Genomic DNA, 20056 nt, shown 5'->3' with positions numbered 1-20056 from the left:
AGTGAAAATAATTTTGAAAAATTTGGCCCATTGGAATAAGAAGAGACGTTTGTCAAAATGAGGACCTCGTCCGAAGGGATTGATTACCTTTGATTTGCAAAACGCATGGGTTTGACCTTGACGAACTTCCTATTCAAAGAGATTGGAATTCGTTGATAAAATTTCTCAGTGAATTACGGGTCAAAACCCCAATTGATCAAGTGATTGGATGCAATGGACGGTTTTCTTCAAAATTGACTAGATTTCCCAATTTGGAATTTGACAATGAAACCCCAATAGGGCAAATGGATTGAATGAAGTTGACAATTTATTTAAAATCGACCAAATTACCCTAAAAAGGGAAACAGGTCAAATGAATTGAATGAAATTTATCCAAAATTAATCAGATTTCCCTAAAAAGGGTAAATTGATCAAACAGATTGAACGAAACTTGATTTATTCAAAATCGGCTCGGCTGCCCTAAAAATGGGTGAACTGGCCAAATGAATGAAAGAGAATTAGTGATTTAATCAAAAATCGGCCGCATGACCCTAAAAAGGGTAAATTGGTCAAATGGATTGGTTGAATTGTCCGGCCATTGGTTATTTCAAAATTATTGAGATGCATTAGTCTATGAGCTTCTAAAAATCAAATTTTGGCCTCAATTTATTTGTTGTCTCAAAAGGAGAAATCACTTGTGAATTTCTTCAAATTAATGTCCTTCACGCAAGGGATTTTTACCAATTTTTGATAAAATGGCCAAAAAGTGATTATTAGATGCTCATATTCCAAAAATCACTCTATTGAAAATGATCGGTTCCTACCTTACCTTGTGCACTACCCCTTCGGATGGTACGAGAAAGGTAAACGTGCAAGTCTCATTTGGATTATATATCCGAGACATGGGGTGGTTTATTCCTAACACGGGATCCCCTAAATGGCATTCCCTTTCTATGGTTTATGCATGATGCCATTTATTAAAGCGATGTAAATATGTGACAAATATGGCCTAAAGGACATAAATAATGCATCAGGGGAAAAAGGTCTAAAATGAAATGTACTTATTGAAAATCAGGTGTAACAGCTGAAATTTAAACATGTGAATCATCTAGTGGGTAAGTCACTAAAAGAGTGCCAAAGAGGCCTCTTATTGCTAGGGCACATGAATGCAAACCAAGGAAACAATGAAATGGTTAGTGCAGTTGATAGTACACATAACACATTGGGAGCAATTAAGAAAAGAAATACAATAAAGACAAGTAAAAGGGGTGGAACCCCTTCCCTCGTGCCTAATGTGCTTAAAAGGGTGAAGTTGACTCTAACCTAGGCAAACTAATATGGATGCATGAGGCTGGGGCTCACTAATGCAACTAGACTCGATAAGTCTCGGCTCCCAAGCCTTCAGACCTAAAGGCGAAGGGTCATCACTCCCAGGGCCTTTGATCGGTGGCTCGAGTGATCCCTTAGGTAGCGCTATGGGCGCAGAGCACACCAGCCGCCTACCCAAGGCAATCGATCCTAATCCTATAAGGCGGTGTGGGAAACGCCCACGAAAAATAAAATAAAATGGGATAACAGTAAATAGACGTGCACGTATGAAGTGCTCCCTATTTTGAGGGAAAGGGGTGAGAACCACGCGAGGCTCTAAAGGTGACACACACCCCCCCAAATGCAATGCAAGCGCGAGATACATACATCCAATCAACCAATCATACACACGTGAGTGAGGGAATAGTTTGATACATGCGCGAGGCGAAAAAGTCCTAAAATAGAAAATGCAACCCTAATATCCAAATGCAATGCATAAAAAGGGTAGAAAAAGGAAATGAATGGCTAAGCCAAATGCTTGGACCCACTTAGGAAGTTCCCCAGTGGAGTCGCCAACTGTCGCGCCCCACTTTTCGAATGAATGGTGTGAATGTGATGTGTGGTGTGTAATGTGTGAACGTATGCAAAGTGAAAAGTAAAAGGCCATGGGACTTAGAATGCGACGATTTGGCCAAGTGAAGTTCAAAAGGGTTTTTTGTATCAAAAATGGAGTCGCCACTTGGTATAGAGTTAGGGTGTACCAAGTCACCCAAAAATGATTTTTGTTTTTGAATAATAAAAAAAAGTAAATAAACCCTTTTTGAGAACTTTTGGGTCTACGTAACCAAAAGAGGGATCGGGGGTCACATTTGACGAAGGGGAAGGCAAGGATAAAAAATCCAAGGCACCCCTTCGACCTAGCCAAGGCTAGTTGCGTGACTTAAACCAATTTTTCCTAATTTTTCTACCCAAGGTATGTATCGCGTATTGGATATGTCTATATGAATGCAAAAACCTAGACCTAGGGGGACATGGGGGAAATTTCTCTTCAAAGGTTGAGCGGTGCCAATCACATTAATTGTGAAGCCCAACAATGATCCTTTTGGAGAGGTCACACCTAAACCTAAATGACGTGAAAAATGAGTGGAATGCATGCCATGTGAAAGTGTGAGTTTGTGTGAAGTGAGAAAAATGATAAAAGTAATAAGATAAGAGTGAAGGTGTGCAAATGTAGATGAAAGTACTCGTGTGCGAGTGAAGATAAAAATGCTCGTGTGCAAGTGGAGACAAAAATGTGTTCGTGTGCAAGTGAAGGTGATAAAAAGGTGCATGTGTGCAAATGAGACAAAAGTGAAAGTGTAACGATAGAGTGGATTGAAAATGCATGAGCCTAGGGAATTCATGCATATTGGGTACGGGGAGACCTAAATCGTGACTTGATTTTCCCTTTGATTAGAAGGCGAAACTAGCGTGCTAAGGCTATCGAGTAGCCACACTCGCTCGTTTCCCTTATCGGAAGGGGACTCTCAGGCAAATGTACACTATACTAGTATGAGGTGCAAAAATCCTAAAATGAGGGGAAAAGGGGCTCGAGGAGCATGCCAGATGATAAAACTAAGGAAAATGCATGACATGTAGTGAACAAGCAAATGATATGCTAATGAGGGGAAATCCCTAAGGGTCTAGCGTTGGACTAACCCATTCTATGAATTCCGACTAGCGTTGGACTAGCGGAAACGTACATTCATCCATTCCATTCATTCATGGCTATGAAAGCAAGTAGACATGCCAAAATACTCGTAAACACATAGCACATAGCATTTAGCATGCTCGACTAGATGCAAGAGCCTAATAAAGCAATTAAACATGTAGCAACAAAAACAAGCAAGCAAGGGGAAGGGGAAGTGGACCAGATGCTCTCCGAGCCCTATCTATTACAAGCCAAGAGGTGTACACATACCCCATGAAAGCATAAAGGGGAAAGGGAAATGGACCAAATGCTCTCCGAGCCCTATCTATTACAAGCCAAGAGGTGTACACATACCCCATAAAAACTTAAATAAAAGTAAAAGCAAGTAAATGCATGCAAGGAGGTAAGGAAAGCGGAGTAGGCAGGCATATTCACATAGCACGTAGGAGCACATAGGGTCAAATGAAGTGCAAGTGAGGGATAGAATGTACCTCCCTTGAAGCGACGCCCTAACGTAGTGAAATTACTAACTTACCCTCCAAAATAATAAAAGGGTCAAGGTACCTCAAATAGTAGAATATAACAAAGTCACCAAAGAAAAGGACGGCTTAAGCTAAGACCATCAAAACAAAAGGTTAAGGCACCACTTTAATGATAAAATATAAATAATCCAAATGGCATTCATCAAATCATCAAAAATTTCCTCAATCACAACTTAAATGTAGTCAAAGGTACTTAAAGATCAAGGAGAAAGCATGGCCTATTCAATTTCCAAGTAAAGCATCTATTAAGGACTCAAACATAACCCTTACCCAAACATTCGAGTCAATCGAACATTTAAGAACTTGACAAGGGTCAAACAAGGGTCAAACAAGGGTCAAACAATCCAACACATAAACACGGAATTTGAACAATTAGAAGCATTTAAACGCCTGAGATTTCCATGTTCATGAAATAAAGCCCCCAACTATTGACTGAATCATCAAAACATCTAAAATTCATACAAATGCACATTACCACATAAATCTAGACGAAGCTCTTGAAACCCTTTGAACTCATCCTAAAACCCTTTACCAATCTATCCAAGAGTCAACCCCAAAACATATAACCATCAATTAAGATCCTAGAACGGCAAGGTTAACCAAATAATTCAAGTAATTGAGCCATGGTAGAACTAAGGTAGACATGGAAGTTTCGTTGCCGTTGTTTTAGGACCTAATTGCAAACACATGAAGTCATTCAAGTTCAAATGAAACGCTCAAGAGTCTCAAAGATTTCCCAAACGATAGAATGCCAAACAAAATGAGACATTTTAGGAATTTTAAAAATCCAAGAGCCAAGGAAAGTCAAGCAAGAACTTAAAATGTAACTATTTCATGACCCAATTGCAAGAACTTAGAGTATTGGTGGGCTTTTGTGGCACAAAGAGAAACTTAGAGGGATCAAATTGATTAAATGTTCCAATTACTTGGGCCTTAGTAGAACAAAAAGGGACTTGGGGGGGTTCAAAGGCAATTTTGAAACAATTTCCATGCAAGTTCATGCAAGCTACGTGAGCAAACATTCTGCAACCAAAACAAATATTTCTGCAGCCAAGAAACCATCGCAACTTGCATTCTCACAAGCAGATATCAACCTCAACACTAATTCTGATCAAAAATTTTTCAACCAAACATTCAAAGTTAATCTAAACATCATAACACACACATTCAGAATTCAAACAAGCTCAAATATAGAAGAAAACTGATGCAAAGACACAAGGAAGCTCATGCATTCAGCAGATTCCAGCCACGGCATTTCTTTTCTTTTTCATCATGCAAACCAGATTTTTGATTCAAACACGCAGTTTTGACTAGATATGTTCCTATCCAACATCACAACTTAAACCAAGTAACCGGCTACATAATGATCACAATCTAGATGACCAGAAAACATGGAAATATATCATGCCAAAACTCTAAAATTTATGCAGAAATGGTTTCGGCAGCCTGCTTGTTTGCTTTTCAGCAAATTGTTCAATCATGATCCAAACATGTAAATATGCAGACTCAACACCCAACCCTCCATTGCTTCCCTTCGACACAAGATCAAACATGAAACTGAAGTGCAAAACTCAACTAGCAACCAAGGGAAAGGAAACGCAGTAGAGGAAAGAAAGAAAAAAAATGCAGCAGCTTTTGCTTGCTTTGTTTTTGAAAGGAGGAACTCTTAAATAACTTGGTAACTTCAGCAATTTCATACCATGAGTTTCTAACAAACTTTCAGTTTCAAAATACATCAGAAATGGTCTACATTCACGCTAAACTCTGACCCAAACGAATCAGGAAACAAGTCGCCAACTTCTGCATTTTCCAATTACAACATTGCCGCAGCTTTATCAAGAAAAGCAGAAAATTTTACAGCTCAAGATTCACCATGTTCACCATGAATGCACACCTAGACAAACAAACAAGGGATTCCGGGGATAGAGAGGGGCCAAAATATGCATTTTCCAGACATGACAAAGAAAACACCAAACTCCAGCTAATGCGTCAAAATGCAGCGATGGGCAAGAAGCAAATAACATGTTGCGGCAAGCTATATTGCAGCTGGACTCTATCTCAAAACATAACTCCACTTCACTGCATACATACGCATGGTATTCCAATCAAATGGCCAACCAATCAAACACTTTAACTATATGAACTTCAGCAAACGGACAGGTAAGCCTGCTGCCTTTTCGTTTCCAAACTCAAATTGCTTACCCAAACATTCAGCTTTGCTTTACAAATTTTTATCAAAATCATAACTTGAGACCGAGCAGCAAAATGTACAACTTCAACGTTCAAACAGGCAAGAACATATGCTGAAATGAAGCAGATTCTTGGAAGTCTTCATACAAAAATGATTCGGCCAAGATGCACACATGTAAGATGCCGACTCAAATTTCAGTTTTCTCGATACTCAATCAGCCACGTTGAAGCAAAAATAGAACCATGAAACAACCAAGAAATGCAAGCAATCAACTAAAGATAGCAACTTTCGGGCTGTACAATAAAAGGCAGGCATGAAACAGTCTACGTCTGCAATCAATCTCACGGTGTAAGAGCCCAAAACCTTCTGGTTACACAGACCAGATTTCATACGAAAAATAGTCCAGAAAACGAGTTGAATACCTGAATCGAGTAATGGAGAACAGGCTCAGGTGATTCGGCCAACACCTTCTGGTCTTGCTTTCCTTCAGCAATCCGCAGCCCCCCAGCAATCCTCCTTTCTCTCTGGTTTGGTTGCGGCTTCCCTTCTCTTTCAGCCGTAGCCTCTCCTCCCCTTTTCAATCTACCCCAGCTTCACTCTCCACTCTCTTTCACTCTCAGACCTCAGCCCAGATTTCTCTCCTTTCTCTCCTCTCTCCTATCCTCCGTTGTCCAAAAAACCCCAGGCCCTCCTCCGTAACTGCCTTCTTTTGTTTTTTTTTTCCGTTCTCTCTTCTGCTCTTGTTTTTTTTTTTTGTTCCGTTAGCTCTCCAATGAAGCCCCCCCCTTGCGGCTGCCTTTCTTTTTGCTATTTTATATTCACTTCCCAATCTCCTAAACCTGCTCTCAATGGTGAGGATGAAGGCTTGTCCTTCCCTTTCCATCCAGCCATCCGATGGCTATTGAAATTGTACCTTTGCACGCTGCAAAAAATTGCAGCGTGCATGCTGCGATAACAATTTTTTTTTTTTTTTTAACTTTCAACTTAATAAATACAGAAATGATAAAATATAAATAATAATAATAAAAAATTGACAAAAACCAAGTAATAATAATGAAAATAATAATAATGAAAATAATTTAAAAAACTAAACAACTAAAAACAACAAAAATGGCCATTTTTCCATCTTTTTTTGTTTCATTTTTCATTTTTTTCATTTTTTTCAAGAAAGCATTGAATTTAAATTACAAACGACTAAATCATATTTTTTTGAATGCTTTTTCTTTTCCTTTTTTTCTTTTTCAACAAATTCTATGATAAAACTTAAAAATAAAAATAAAACTGGAAACTAAAAACTAAAAATGAACACGACAAACAAATAAAAAACTAAAAAATGAAATTACACCAAAAATTTGGTGTCTACAGAAAACTTGATGAGTTGGACTGAAATTGGGAATAATGTCAGAAGAAAAATGTGAGGAGGTAAACTGCAACTCTAGCCAAACCTCAAGGGGAACTTTTGTGATTAACCCTTAGGGTATGTTTGGTTCTCCATGGAATTGGGGTTCAAAATTGGAATTGGGGTTCCAATTCCAATTCTGTTGTTTGGATTCTGCTCCACTCAAGTGGCGTTTGGTTCGCATGTTGGAATCGGATTCGGATTCGGAATCATTCATCCTGGATTTGAAATGGAATCAATCATTCCAATACATTTGTTTGATTCAGTGCCAGGAATGTATATGGAGGAGGGAATTTTCGGGAGATCAGCTAATAATACCTTAGCTACGAAGGGAACTCCTACGGTGGGAACTTCTCCACGATTATCATCTGCTCAGAGTGTCAGAGGTGGGGTAAGGTCCCTCGGTGTGCCTTCGACGGTCTAGTTAGAGTATATCGGGTCAGAGTTTTATTTTTAAAGGATTTGTTCACAATGTACCTTTTCAAGTTTTCCAAGGTCAAAAAGTCCAGCCCCAGTCCTGAGTGGCCTCCGGGTATTTATAAGGGACCAAAGGAGGGGAATGGCGGTTGGGATCAACTTCCCAAATCCTGGCAGACTGAACATGTCAATCTGTCCCATCAGGCCTGTCACACGGGTCCCGTCAACCGCCTTGCCTCTTGCTGGGCGACAGCCCCTGACATGGCCTCAGACGTCCCATCAAGCATCCCGGGACTTACGTACTAAACGCCCTGAGCGCTGCGGTGATCTGGGATACAGGCGAAACCCAGACCAAGATTAGGAGAGGCCGAGATCATGAGAGGCCGAGATCATAGGAGGCCGGGCTAAAACTATCACCCTCAATAAGCCCCCCAAGCTTCGGGAGGAGGGAATTTGCTCGCTGCTTCCCGAAGCTTACCAACGGGAGACGACGTGTCATTCTCGTGTGGATGGGATTGGAAGGAGGATGACATGATGGCTGGCAGCTTTAATGGCAAGTCTATGAACGGACGCGAAATAGCCGGTCAGATGAACAGCTCCTTCATTAATGAAGAGAGAGAGTGCACCTTTGAGAATACCAAGAGGGCCGTCCTTTCAGCATCTTACCACTTGCCTATAAATAAGAGGGGCCCTTTCCAGCCTTCAGTTTCTACCGTAAACGTTTCCAACCACTTCAGAGCAAACCTTCGTCATTCCTTCACCTCGGCCATCCCCGAAATCAAAACTCCAACCAAAAGTAAGTCTCACTCATTCCCTTATGGCTAGAACAGCTCGCACACACAAAGAGACAATTAAACCGAACTTTGAGGCAGCAGAGAGGCCCGACCCATCCGAGGGAGAACGCCGACCGATCCCGGGGGAAGACTTCGAGGCAGCCGGAGGGGGCGAAGCGGGACAGAATGAGAGAGAATCTGAGGTGTTGTATAATGACGAACTCGGATCCGAGATACCCCGAGATGAGGGGTACAAGAACCAGCGACTCCCCCTGATCTCTCGAGTATAGATTTCGGCCAACTTCCCTTGTTCCAAAGCGTCATTGATCAAGCTGTGGCTGACGAGGTGATCCGCCGGTATCTCTTTCGCCGAAACTACAGCATTTACACTCCTCGGCCAAGTCAAACTGCCGAACGGCCACCTAAAGGAAGGGTTGCTGTCTACACGGACCAACTGGAAGCTGGGCTAAGGATGCCCACTTCCAGGTTCTTTTGAGACTGCCTTAGATTCTGGGGTGTTAGGATAACACAATTAGTCCCAAACTCCATCCAAATTCTTGTCGGGTTTGAGATGTTGTGCTGAGAGCAGGGACTAACTCCCACTACCAACTTGTTCCATCGCTGTTACGCTATCCATAACAGCGGAAGCAAAAAGGGATGTTTTTACTTCGGTAACCGAGGTAAAAACGTGCCGAACCTGGAGGTTGACGCCCCTATGTCCATTAAGGAATGGAAGCACAACTTTTTTTTCGTTTCAGCCGAAGACTTCCCCAGGGGATTTTGGTGGAGGCCTCCCGTCTCGGCAAAAGACCCTACCCCAGGCAAACATGACGAGGAGGGCTTCCGTAAACTCCTTGGGTCGGGCCTCAGAATCAATTGTTGGGACTATCTCGAGGCAGTACTCGTCAATGGGGGAATCAGCCGAGCACTGATCGGCCCGAGCCATCCCCCTTTTTTCTCTATTCGGCTCCAAAAGCACTGTATTCTTTCATTCTTTACTTTGTACTGTTTCATTTCCTTTGATTCTTATTAATCCTTCTCCCTTGTGCAGTGACAAAAGTCTCGGATCTGATCACTTCTGGAGCAGATTCGGTGGTTAAGCGACCACAAAAACGCAAGGCACCTGGTCAGGCCTCGGGGATCCAAAAGAAGAAAAGCGTTCCTGACGCTTCGGCAGCCACTCCGGTGACTGTCATCCCGGAGGATACCTCCAGGACCTCGGCCATTCCGGAGGGGGTGGCGACCCGCGGGGTGACCGTCGTCGCTCCGCCTCCTCTTGATCGGGGTAAGCAGATCCAGGCCCCAGAGGGGGCCGTAACCGGGTCTTCCCTCTAGAATCGACACTACGTCCAAGCTTGGCGGGCTTATTGAGGGTGATAGTTTTAGCTCGGCCTCTCATGATCTCGGCCTCTCATGATCTCGGCCTCTTCTAATCTTGCCTTGGGCTTTGCCTGTATCCCAGATCACCGTGTCGAGGTCAACGTCGGCACGGCTCCAACATTCTGCCCGGACGCCGCAGCGCTCAGGGCGTTTAGTACGTAAGTCCCGAGATGCTTGATGGGACGCCTGAGGCCACGTCAGGGGCTGTCGCCCAGCAAGAGGCAAGGCGGTTGACAGGACCTGTGTGACAGGTCTGATGGGACAGATTGACATGTTCAGTCTGCCAGGATCTGGGAAGTTGATCCCAACCGTCATTCCCCTCCTTTGGTCCCCTATAAATACTCGGAGGCCACTCAGGACTGGGGCTGGACTTTTTGACCTTGGAAAGCTTGAAAAGGTACATTGTGAACAAATCCTTTAAAAATAAAACTCTGACCCGATATACTCTAACTAGACCGTCGGAGGCACACCGGGGTACCTTACCCCACTTCTGACACTCTGAGCAGGTGATAATTGTGGAGAAGTGCCCACTATAGGAGTTCCCTTCGTAGCTGAGGTATTATTAGCTGATCTCCCGAAAATTCCCTCCTCATATATCATTACTATAGTTGATGTTTAGCTCGTTGGCTCTTTGTAAATGGGATATAACAAATTTTCGCTAATTAAATATAGTCGTATAAATGTATCGGTAAAAATAGTATAACTAATTAATAATTTTCATTAGTAAACATGTATAATTGTTAGTATAATTGATAATATCAATTATATTGCATAGACTAATATATATTATATAATACATATAACTAATAATATTATTATTATAAATTTGTGACTAATTAAATTAAATATTATAAATATAATTAAATATAATTATACAAATATTATAATATAAATATAAATATATAAATATTAAATATACTAATATTATATATAAATATAATGTATATTATATATTAAATATAATAGTAATTATATATTATCAATAGTAATTTATATAATTTATATATTAATAGAATTATATAATTTATATATTAAAATAATTATATAATTTATTAATATTATATGCATGTATATATTATAATTATATGCACATATAAATACATTTATAAACATATATATATATATATATATATATATATATATATATATATATTATGAATATATTATTATATAATATTAATAAATTTATAATAGTTATTATATAAAACATAATTAACTTTTAACTAAATAATTATAATATATATTTATATAGGATACTAATATTATAATAAAATATTATAATTATAATATATATTATATATGTATATATTATAATGCAAATATAAATATATAATATATATAAATATTAATTATACTAATATTATATATTATAAAGTATATTATATGTTAAATATAATTTTTATTATATATTATTATATTTATAATAATAAAAAATGTTTCTAGTTTTCTATTCTATCAAAAATATTATAATTTTTATATAATCTAGATATCTGTCATAATTTGGTGGCAAGGTGCTAGTGCTCATTAACTTGACTGATGCTTATATAGACTCAGGGTTTCGGATTTGAAACCCGGACTTAAGATGCTGTCAAAACTGTTCGGATTTTAAATATTTTGGAATCCGGACTTTCACAAAAGAATGTGGCCGACAAATGGCCAAAGAATAATAGTATCTACTTTTTAGTCAACTGTTTTATATACAACTTTCTTTTCCGGACTTCAAATTTTTGGATTCCGAAAAGTGTCTTCTAGCTGGTTGTTTGCTACTGGGAATGGCTGACAAGGCTTAGTGTTTGTGTCCCACTTATTTTCTATGTTTGCTGCTTCTTCTTCTGTCATGCTTCCAAAATAATATGCACGTATCATATTCTTGTTCTTCTTGGCTAGGTGCTAAGACTATTGGCTCAATGTCCAGATTTCTTCCATCTTGTATCATGTAATCTTTGAGATGTTGTTGGAATAATTCCAGATATGTTGTATGAATAACAAAATCCTTCTCCAAGTTGAATCTATATGGAGCATATATTTTCTGGATCTTGTTTTCAGAAAGCAATCTTAAATCAGTCCATTCTTCTTTAAAATGTCTGTATGCCAATTGGACCGCCTCTGCTTCCCTGAGCTATTCTTCTATGCCAAGAGGACATTCTATAATTTGGGCTTTTGGTATAATTTCAAAAACTAGTCTAATATTGCTAACAGTTATTTTTATCCTGTGTATTGTGGGTTCAAAGATCAAATAATCCTACCAATTCTGATGGTGCTGATCTGATTTGTACTTTTACCTAGTCACCATAGTCTAATATTCTAAGGGCAAAATATCCTAAATGTGTCCCCATCTTGAAAGTGTCTTCTGGTCTTATGAAATAGATGTTTTCAAGAAATCCATAATCCATGAGCGCCTGAGGGGTTAGTACAACTCTTTCCCCATTGATATTGAGCCTTTGTGGTCTTCTGTATGTGTGTGCTATGATGTTAGCTTTTAAGAAAAAATAATCAAGAGTATATACACAATGGTTATTGAGCTTAACATGCTCACAGGGATGGTTCTGGTTGTCTGGACATGTTTTATGAGGGTTGAAAAAATAATTGCAAGAAATTTTTATATTTCTATTGCTTGCTTCTATTGGGTTTAATGCTAGACTTTTTAAATAATTTTGAACCGCTAAAATTTTTGCAAAATATTGATCTTGGACTTTTTGGCTGATGATTTCTAAAATTGGTCTGGTAAGAAAGTCCAACATTTGGTGGGTTTTGAAGAAGAGTCTAGGCCTGAGGTATTCAAAAGGCCTGTCTGTGCTGGGCTTTTCTTTTATAAATATTTCTTTTGCTGGGCCGGATGAAGAATTGGCCAATTGAGATACTGTATGTGACAGTCGTCCTTGAAGCTCCTCTATGTCAGAAATTTGTGTTAATATAGTGTCACTTTGTGACCCTGATATTTTACACATTTCTTTGAGTTGCCCTGTCAAAGATTGAATGTTTTTCTTGGAAATTTTTGTTTTCTTCTTCAAGATTTCTATTTTTAAAATTAAGACTTCTAAATGATTCTTCCATGGTTTTACAGTGTCTACAAAATTGGATGCTATGTGTATTATCATATGCTACTGAATCAGAATAACTTCTATTATAAGTTCTACTGCTGCTACTAGGGGTTTCTGTACTGGGTTGTACTGGCGCCCTCATGCTATCCATACTAGCTTTGCTATCAACATGAAAACTGATGCCAATATTTCTTCTGGCAAAATCTAATGCTTCATGTATGCTATGAAAAGCTTTCCAAAGAGGATTACGAAAATGTTTTATTTGTTCTATTACAGAAATCCACTTGGAATAAATTCCAGGTGTTTTTCCCCTAACTATTACATAGTAAGAAAAACTTTGTTTCGGAAGATTGCTAAAGTAAAATGCTAAAATATTTAAATTTCTAATTTTATCAAAATTATTTCTACTATTCCAGAGGTTATTTAAGATATCCTGCTCGATTTTTTCTAAATTACCTTCCTCACAGCTGTTAAAATGTAAATTGGTTCCCCTGGGATATTTGTTAATTCCCATTGGCCAATCTGAGCTTTGGGTAACTGTTGTGCCACCTGTATCAAAAATTGTGTTAGCAGTTCTAGATAAATAATCTGCTATTTGATTATCACTACCTTTTTTATGTTCGAAAATTACCTTGTAACCGCTACCAATTATACTTTGAAATTTAACCATCTTCTGGTACAACTTCTTTTTTCTCTATGGGTGTTATAAAACCTGACTATTGCTTCACAATCTGTTCTAAGAGTTATTTCTAGTTTGTTAAGAATAAATAACCTAAAACTGTCTAATCCATATCTAACTGCTAAGAGTTCAGCATCTATGCTACTAATATTTCCTTTTTCTTTATATTTTCCACTGCTATACCTACAAATTTGTTCTTCTATTTTCTTGCTATATTTATTTGGTTTTGCTAATAAAATTGCTCCCAATCCTAAATTATTTCCGTCACATTCTATTATTAAATAATCTGTATCTAGGGGTAGTCTTAAGTCTGTTAACTTACTAATTACTTGCTTAATTTCTTGTACTAATTTTATATCTTCTTTATTAAAAAACTTCTGTCCTTTTAAAGATGTTTTGCTGTAGAGTGGTGCTACTAATTTATTTAGATTTGGTACAAAAGGTATTGCATAATTTAATAGTCCTAAAAACTGTTGCAATTTTTTAGTTTCTTCTATTTTATCTGGAAATTCTAAAACCTTTTTACATATATGTGGTTGTAATTTTATCCTACCTTGTCCTATTTTTGTTCCTAAAAATTCTATATATTTCTAAAAAATTGTGCCTTTTGTAGTAAAACAAAATACAAGGTAGCAATAATCCATTAAATTTTGTTAATAGAATAGAAGAAATTCTTTTAACTAGCAGCCCTTATAGAGAAGGAATGGAAATTCAATTTGAATGGGATATTAGTAAATTTGTAGAAGATAAAAACCCGATCGTACCTAGGAATAATATTATGTATAATAACAGCCAAGGTAGAGTTAGCATTAGATTTCATAATTATGAATCAACATCTTTAGGAATAAATAATGGAGAAGTAGAATCTGAAATAGAGACAGATTTAATAGAAATTAATTTAATAGACGAAGAATTAATAGGAATTGATAGAATAATATATCCAGCAGAATTAGAAATGAAATTAACAGAAAAAGAATTAGATGAGTTAGCAATGCAATTAGAATTAAAAGGAACCATAGGTGTAGATGAAATTTTATATTATGATGACATAGGAAATATTAGAGTAAAAATAGAAGAATCACGACTAATAGATGAAGAAATAGAAAAAATTAGTATAACATCATATAATTATTTTAAATGTCCTACATGTTCTTCCTTTGTTCTTGAAAATACTAGTATATCATCTATGTATACTATCACAAAATCTTTATATTTGCTAAAAATGTTATCCATTTTTCTTTGGAACATGGCTAGTGCATTTTTTAATCCAAAGGGCATTACTAACTATTCAAAATGTCCTAATGGGCATGTAAAAGTTGTCCATTCTATACTGTCTTGATGCATTCTAACTTGCCAAAATCCTAATTTACAGTCGAATTTACTAAATATATATCCTATTAATTAATTCATTTTTATATGGTATGTCATAACTATCTTCTTTAGTGTTATCATTTAACCTTTTATAATTTATTACCATTCTACTTTTACCTCTAACTATTTCACTATGTTTTCTAACTATGAATGCTGCACTCCTATGTAGACTTTCACTTCTTCTAATTATTTTTAATTTATTTAAGTCTCCTATATGCATTTCAAATTCCTTGATATCCTCATTGCTAGCTTCTATTTTTGCTGTGCTAATTTTTAATCCTGAATTTAAGATTTCTATTTTGCATAAAGTTTTATCTTTTTGCCAATGTTGTTGTGGGTTTTCTTCAAAGATTTCTAATTTTTCTAATTTGCTGATTAAACTATCTATTTCTTCATGACCTGTTTCTAACAAATTATAAATTTTTTCATTTTCTAATAATTCTAAGTTAATTTCTATTTCATCATAAGATTCTAAAATTTCTTCTATATCTATGAATTCTTCAAGTACGTGGACCTCTGAGCAATCATGCTCCTTAATTCTTTTGGACATGTATGGAGGCCTTTCTCCAGTCATCTCCATATTAAAAGAAAGAGACTTAGAAATATATAGAAATAACGAAATAAATTTATTAAATCCTAGAACATTATATTCAGCAGGAATTTTTACGAGCAACACAGGACTATATAGACATAGCAGAGAAGAACCAATAAGTGCTTTAATAGAACCGGTAAATCTGAGAATTATATCACAAGAAAGCATTAATAAAATAAATAGAAATTATACTTACATGCATTTAGGATTAATTGTTATAGGAATAAAAAGGGTTAACTAGAAAAGGACTAGGAAAAAAGATATTATTAACATTATTAGACAAAAGACATAAAGATATAAAGGAAGCATTAATAGCAAACATAGAATTAGATATGAATCAAAACGGAGGTATTTTTTATTGTAGTCCAGATTTTATGATAACATTAAGAGACATTAAAAACATAGAAGTAGGAATACAAACTATTATTCCTAGTATGTATACATTTCTGCTGGACTATGTTCAAATCCTATCTGTATGTATTTCCTTACTACTTTTGATTTCCATTGGCTAATTACATCATCTATCAATTGTGGATCATATGATGTTAACATTAATGTTTTTCCCTCATATATAAATAATATAAATATATTAGTATATAATATTAATGAATTTATTTATATATTATGTAAATATAATTACATTTAATTAAGTAATTATAATATATATATTTGTATAATATATTATATATGTCTATATAATAATTATAAATATATTATATAATTATGCTCATATTATAACAAAATATATAATTATAATTAAATATTATAATTATAACATATATTATATACATAATTATATATATGTATATAATTATATATAAATTTTTTTAATGGACGGCGGGACGGGTTCCATTTCTAAATGGGAATCAGACTTGAATTTTGTCCAAAACCCTCCAAGTTACTAGGAAATTGAGGAATTCTAAATTTTTAAGTATGATTCCAAAATCCCGATTCTGATTAGGAGTGTGCAAATTCGAAAAATTCCGATTTATCGACCGATTTCGAATTCGAAATTTCTGTAATTCGGAGTTGAATTCGGTAATTCCTCGGGTCGAATTCAAAACTATATTTTTTGAAATCGAAATTACCGATTTCAAATCCCCAATTCGAAATTGAAAAATGGGATATCGAATTCGAATAATAATATTTATATATAATATAATAGTTTTTAATAATACATATATAATATATATTATATAATTATAACATAATAAGTTAATAATTGAAATTGAAATAATAAGTTAATACTGATACAGTGATACATGATATTGTAAAAACCAAATCTGTTAACTCACCTTACTCTTCCGCAGTTCCACCGCCTCTTCCTCATCGCCTCTTCGTCATTGTCTTCCTCACTCCTCACAGTCTCACCTTCCTTCCTCCGCCTCCACCGCCTGACTCACTGTCGGAAGCAAGCTTCCTTCCTCCGCCTCCGACTCAGCTTTCTCTTTCTCACTCTCGGTTTCACTCTAGGGCCGACAGAGACAGACATCATCAGCCTTCATCTTCAACTTCAAGCCTGACAGACATCTTCACGCCATCATCAGCCTTTATCTTCAAGGACAAATTGAGGTACGCCGGTGGTTGTACTTGGCTTTCATCTATGTTTCTAGTTTATTTTTCTTAGGCATTTCATCAAACAGCTTCCAAGCATTTCCGAATTAGGTTCTGGATGAATTAGGCGGTGGCTATTATGTTTGTTGTTCCCTTTCAAGCCTATGCTCATCTCTTTTCTTTTATTGTGTCTTCATTTTTATATTCCCTGGCTCTAGCTTCTAGTTTCTCCAATCGATCTTTCCCTTCCCCTGATTCTTCTTATGGTTTTTCAGTTTCTTCTCCAGCTTCTACTTCTGCTTCTGGGTTGCAGGTTCCATCTGTTTTGCCTTTTCTGTTTCCTCCTCCATCATCCTTAATTCTTCCTGTGCACACAAATTACAATCCAAGACTACGGATTCCCTCTGTGAAGCCATAAACATGTCTGCTATTGTTTCATTGACACCCAGAGATGCTGCCAAAACGTTTGCCTAAGGTCTTGAAAATGGAAGTTTTTCCAACCAGATATTGATGGCTAATTTTCTTTTTTGTGGTACTAAATGAATACGGTGTTTTGATGATTTGTGGAGAATTAGTGTTAAAACTTGTTGAAAGGCCTGGTTTTCAGCTTTTCAGTTGTGACTGTGTAGTTAAATCTCTTGAATGGCTTAGTAGGTTAAAAGTATGCTGGAAGGTGTTTCTGATTTCTGCTTAAAGCTTATGATGAATGGAACGTCTCGTCTATGGAATCCTTTGAAAAGAATTCGGTATATTTGGAATTCACCGAATTCTGAATTCAATTCGATATCGAATTCGAAATCGGAATTATCCATTTCGAAATTGAATTCGGTCGGAAAAATTCAAGTCAAAATTTTGAAAATTTTCGATTTCAAACTTCCAAATTACCGCTTTTGCTTTCGATGCACAACCCTAATTCTGATAGCAGTAATCCAAATAATAATTATGGGGTTTATTCCAATTCTCCATTCTGAAACCCTCTTACCAAACATCACCTTAAAGAATTAGAATTGAATCTGAATTCTATGGGTCCAATTTTACAAGTAAACCCTGAGAAACGGGTTCACACACGGATCTGGCGGGCAAAAAATTAAAATCGGGTCAACTATATAAGCATCCTTCTCTCCCCACGCAATTAACCATTTTTCCTCAGCCACAAGTGCTTCCGCCGTCTCCCCCATCGCTCTTTGCTTCTCCAGCCATCCCGCTACTCTTCGCCACTCCTGCCACGCATCCACCCAACCTCGCCAATCGTAAGACCGCTTTGAGTGCTCTCTCCTTAACCCAGCCTAATTTTCTCGAACTGGGTTCTTCAGTCCAGAAGGTAACATTTTGATAATCTAGATTGCAGATGGTTTACTTGCTTCAGAGATGTTTCTAGAGTTTATATGTTGTGAATTGAAATATGTGCATGTTTTGATTGTTCTGCTTTTTTCTCATTGAATTTGTTGGTCATCCAATGGTTAAATGTATATCATCCAATGGTTAAATGTATATCATCCAATGGTTAAATGTATATACAAGTAACATTTTGTTTTTCCTTCTAAGACGTTCTCTTTTTCCTGGTTTGATTTTGTGTCAGTCTAGTAGTGAAACTTTTGCTTTGCTCTATTTCTCTAGATCTTTGTTTAATGCCTGGTTTCTTTGGCAGCTTAATTACCAGCTCTCCCTGTTTTCAACAAAACTGAATGCTTGTTAGTTTGTTCTCAAATTTGCTCTTCTACTTCATTAAGGCATTGTCCCTTTGCCCCAGCCTTCGTTTTTTATACTGGTTTGTGTGTTTTCTCTTCTTTTTATCTTTCAATGTTGTATCCTTAGATTTCTTTCCTTTATCTTTTCCCTTTATGTGCTGTAACTTTACTTGTGCATTTAGATTGTGCTCGTATTCTTCCATGTCTTCCCTCCTTTCCTCTAGCTTACTAGCTTGGTTTCAATGTGGCCTCTTGATCAGGGTTACTTTGCCTGAAGCGCTTAATTATGTAAACTTTGCTGTATTAATTTGGAGGGTATCCAATCATGTAAACTTTGCTGTACCAATTTTCCCTGCTCTTTCTTTTTCTTTATTATGTTGAATTTATCCTATCAATTTTCGAGCCACTGTTTGTGTTCTGATATATTCCTATCCCCTTCTGTTCTTGCTTTTCCTTTTCGCTTTGCTTCTTCTGGTCTCCAGCTCATTATTTTGCTGAGTGTGAAATCTGTTTTTTTTTTTTAATTGTGTTAGGTAGATTATTAAAGTTCATATGCTCTATGATTGAAGTCACTTGTGTTGATTATCTGCGGTTCATTTTTTTGCTTATTTATCCTTAATTAAGTTAAGTGGCTGATTCAACTGTTTGTTGACACGGATTCTTTGTTATTATGACTGGTCTATTCTGGTTTATTGAAATCAGAAGCCCTTGTCCTTGTTCTTTTGTGTGCCTCTCAGTGTTAGGAAAATTGACTTGCTCTATATATACATTCTTTGGTATCCTAGGTTCTGTAATTGAGGATCTCTTGTTTCAAATTGACAGTTTAAGGTTGAAAATGGCTGAATCAAAAAGAAAACCAACCATCTAAATATTTAAAACTAGAGCTCAGGTTCTTTGTTGTCTAATCTCTTAATTACTTGGGCCAAACTTGGACTTTAAGTGCTTCTAATTTTTCCTATCATTTTTTCCCTATCTCTGGCTCCGGTACAAAAGCCCACATTCTCCACCATTTAGTGTTGTTCCTCTTAGGTTTAGCCGTCTAGTGTTGTTCCTCTCAGTCCTCCATTTTTTTTTCCAATTTCCCTTTCGCACTTTTTTCACCTCCTTCGCGGCTAGATGACAAAGAAATTGAAGCCCTTCAGCTCCGGAATCAGCCAGCCGTCAACTTCATTCTTTCTTTTCCTTTTCCTTTCCCTCTGTTGTCTTCTTCCCTCTGTGCCGTCACCTCTGTTTTTCTTCCCTCCTTCCTTCACAGCCGGACGATGAAGAAATTGAAGAACCCTTTGGCTTGCTTCTCCAAATAATCACTCCAGATACTGCTGTCACCCTCATTCTTTCTTTTCCCTTTTCCTTTCTCTCTATTTTCTCATTCCCTCTCTGCAAACCTGAAGATATTCCCTCTCTGCAAAAGGCACACAGAAATTGATGGTACGTTTCTCCTCTTATCCCCAC

The sequence above is a fragment of the Coffea arabica genome, chromosome 9e, assembly GCF_036785885.1.
Source record: "Coffea arabica cultivar ET-39 chromosome 9e, Coffea Arabica ET-39 HiFi, whole genome shotgun sequence".
NCBI lineage: Eukaryota > Viridiplantae > Streptophyta > Magnoliopsida > Gentianales > Rubiaceae > Coffea > Coffea arabica.
The sequence above is the reverse complement of the archived record's forward strand: the minus strand, read 5'-3'. Positions refer to the sequence as shown.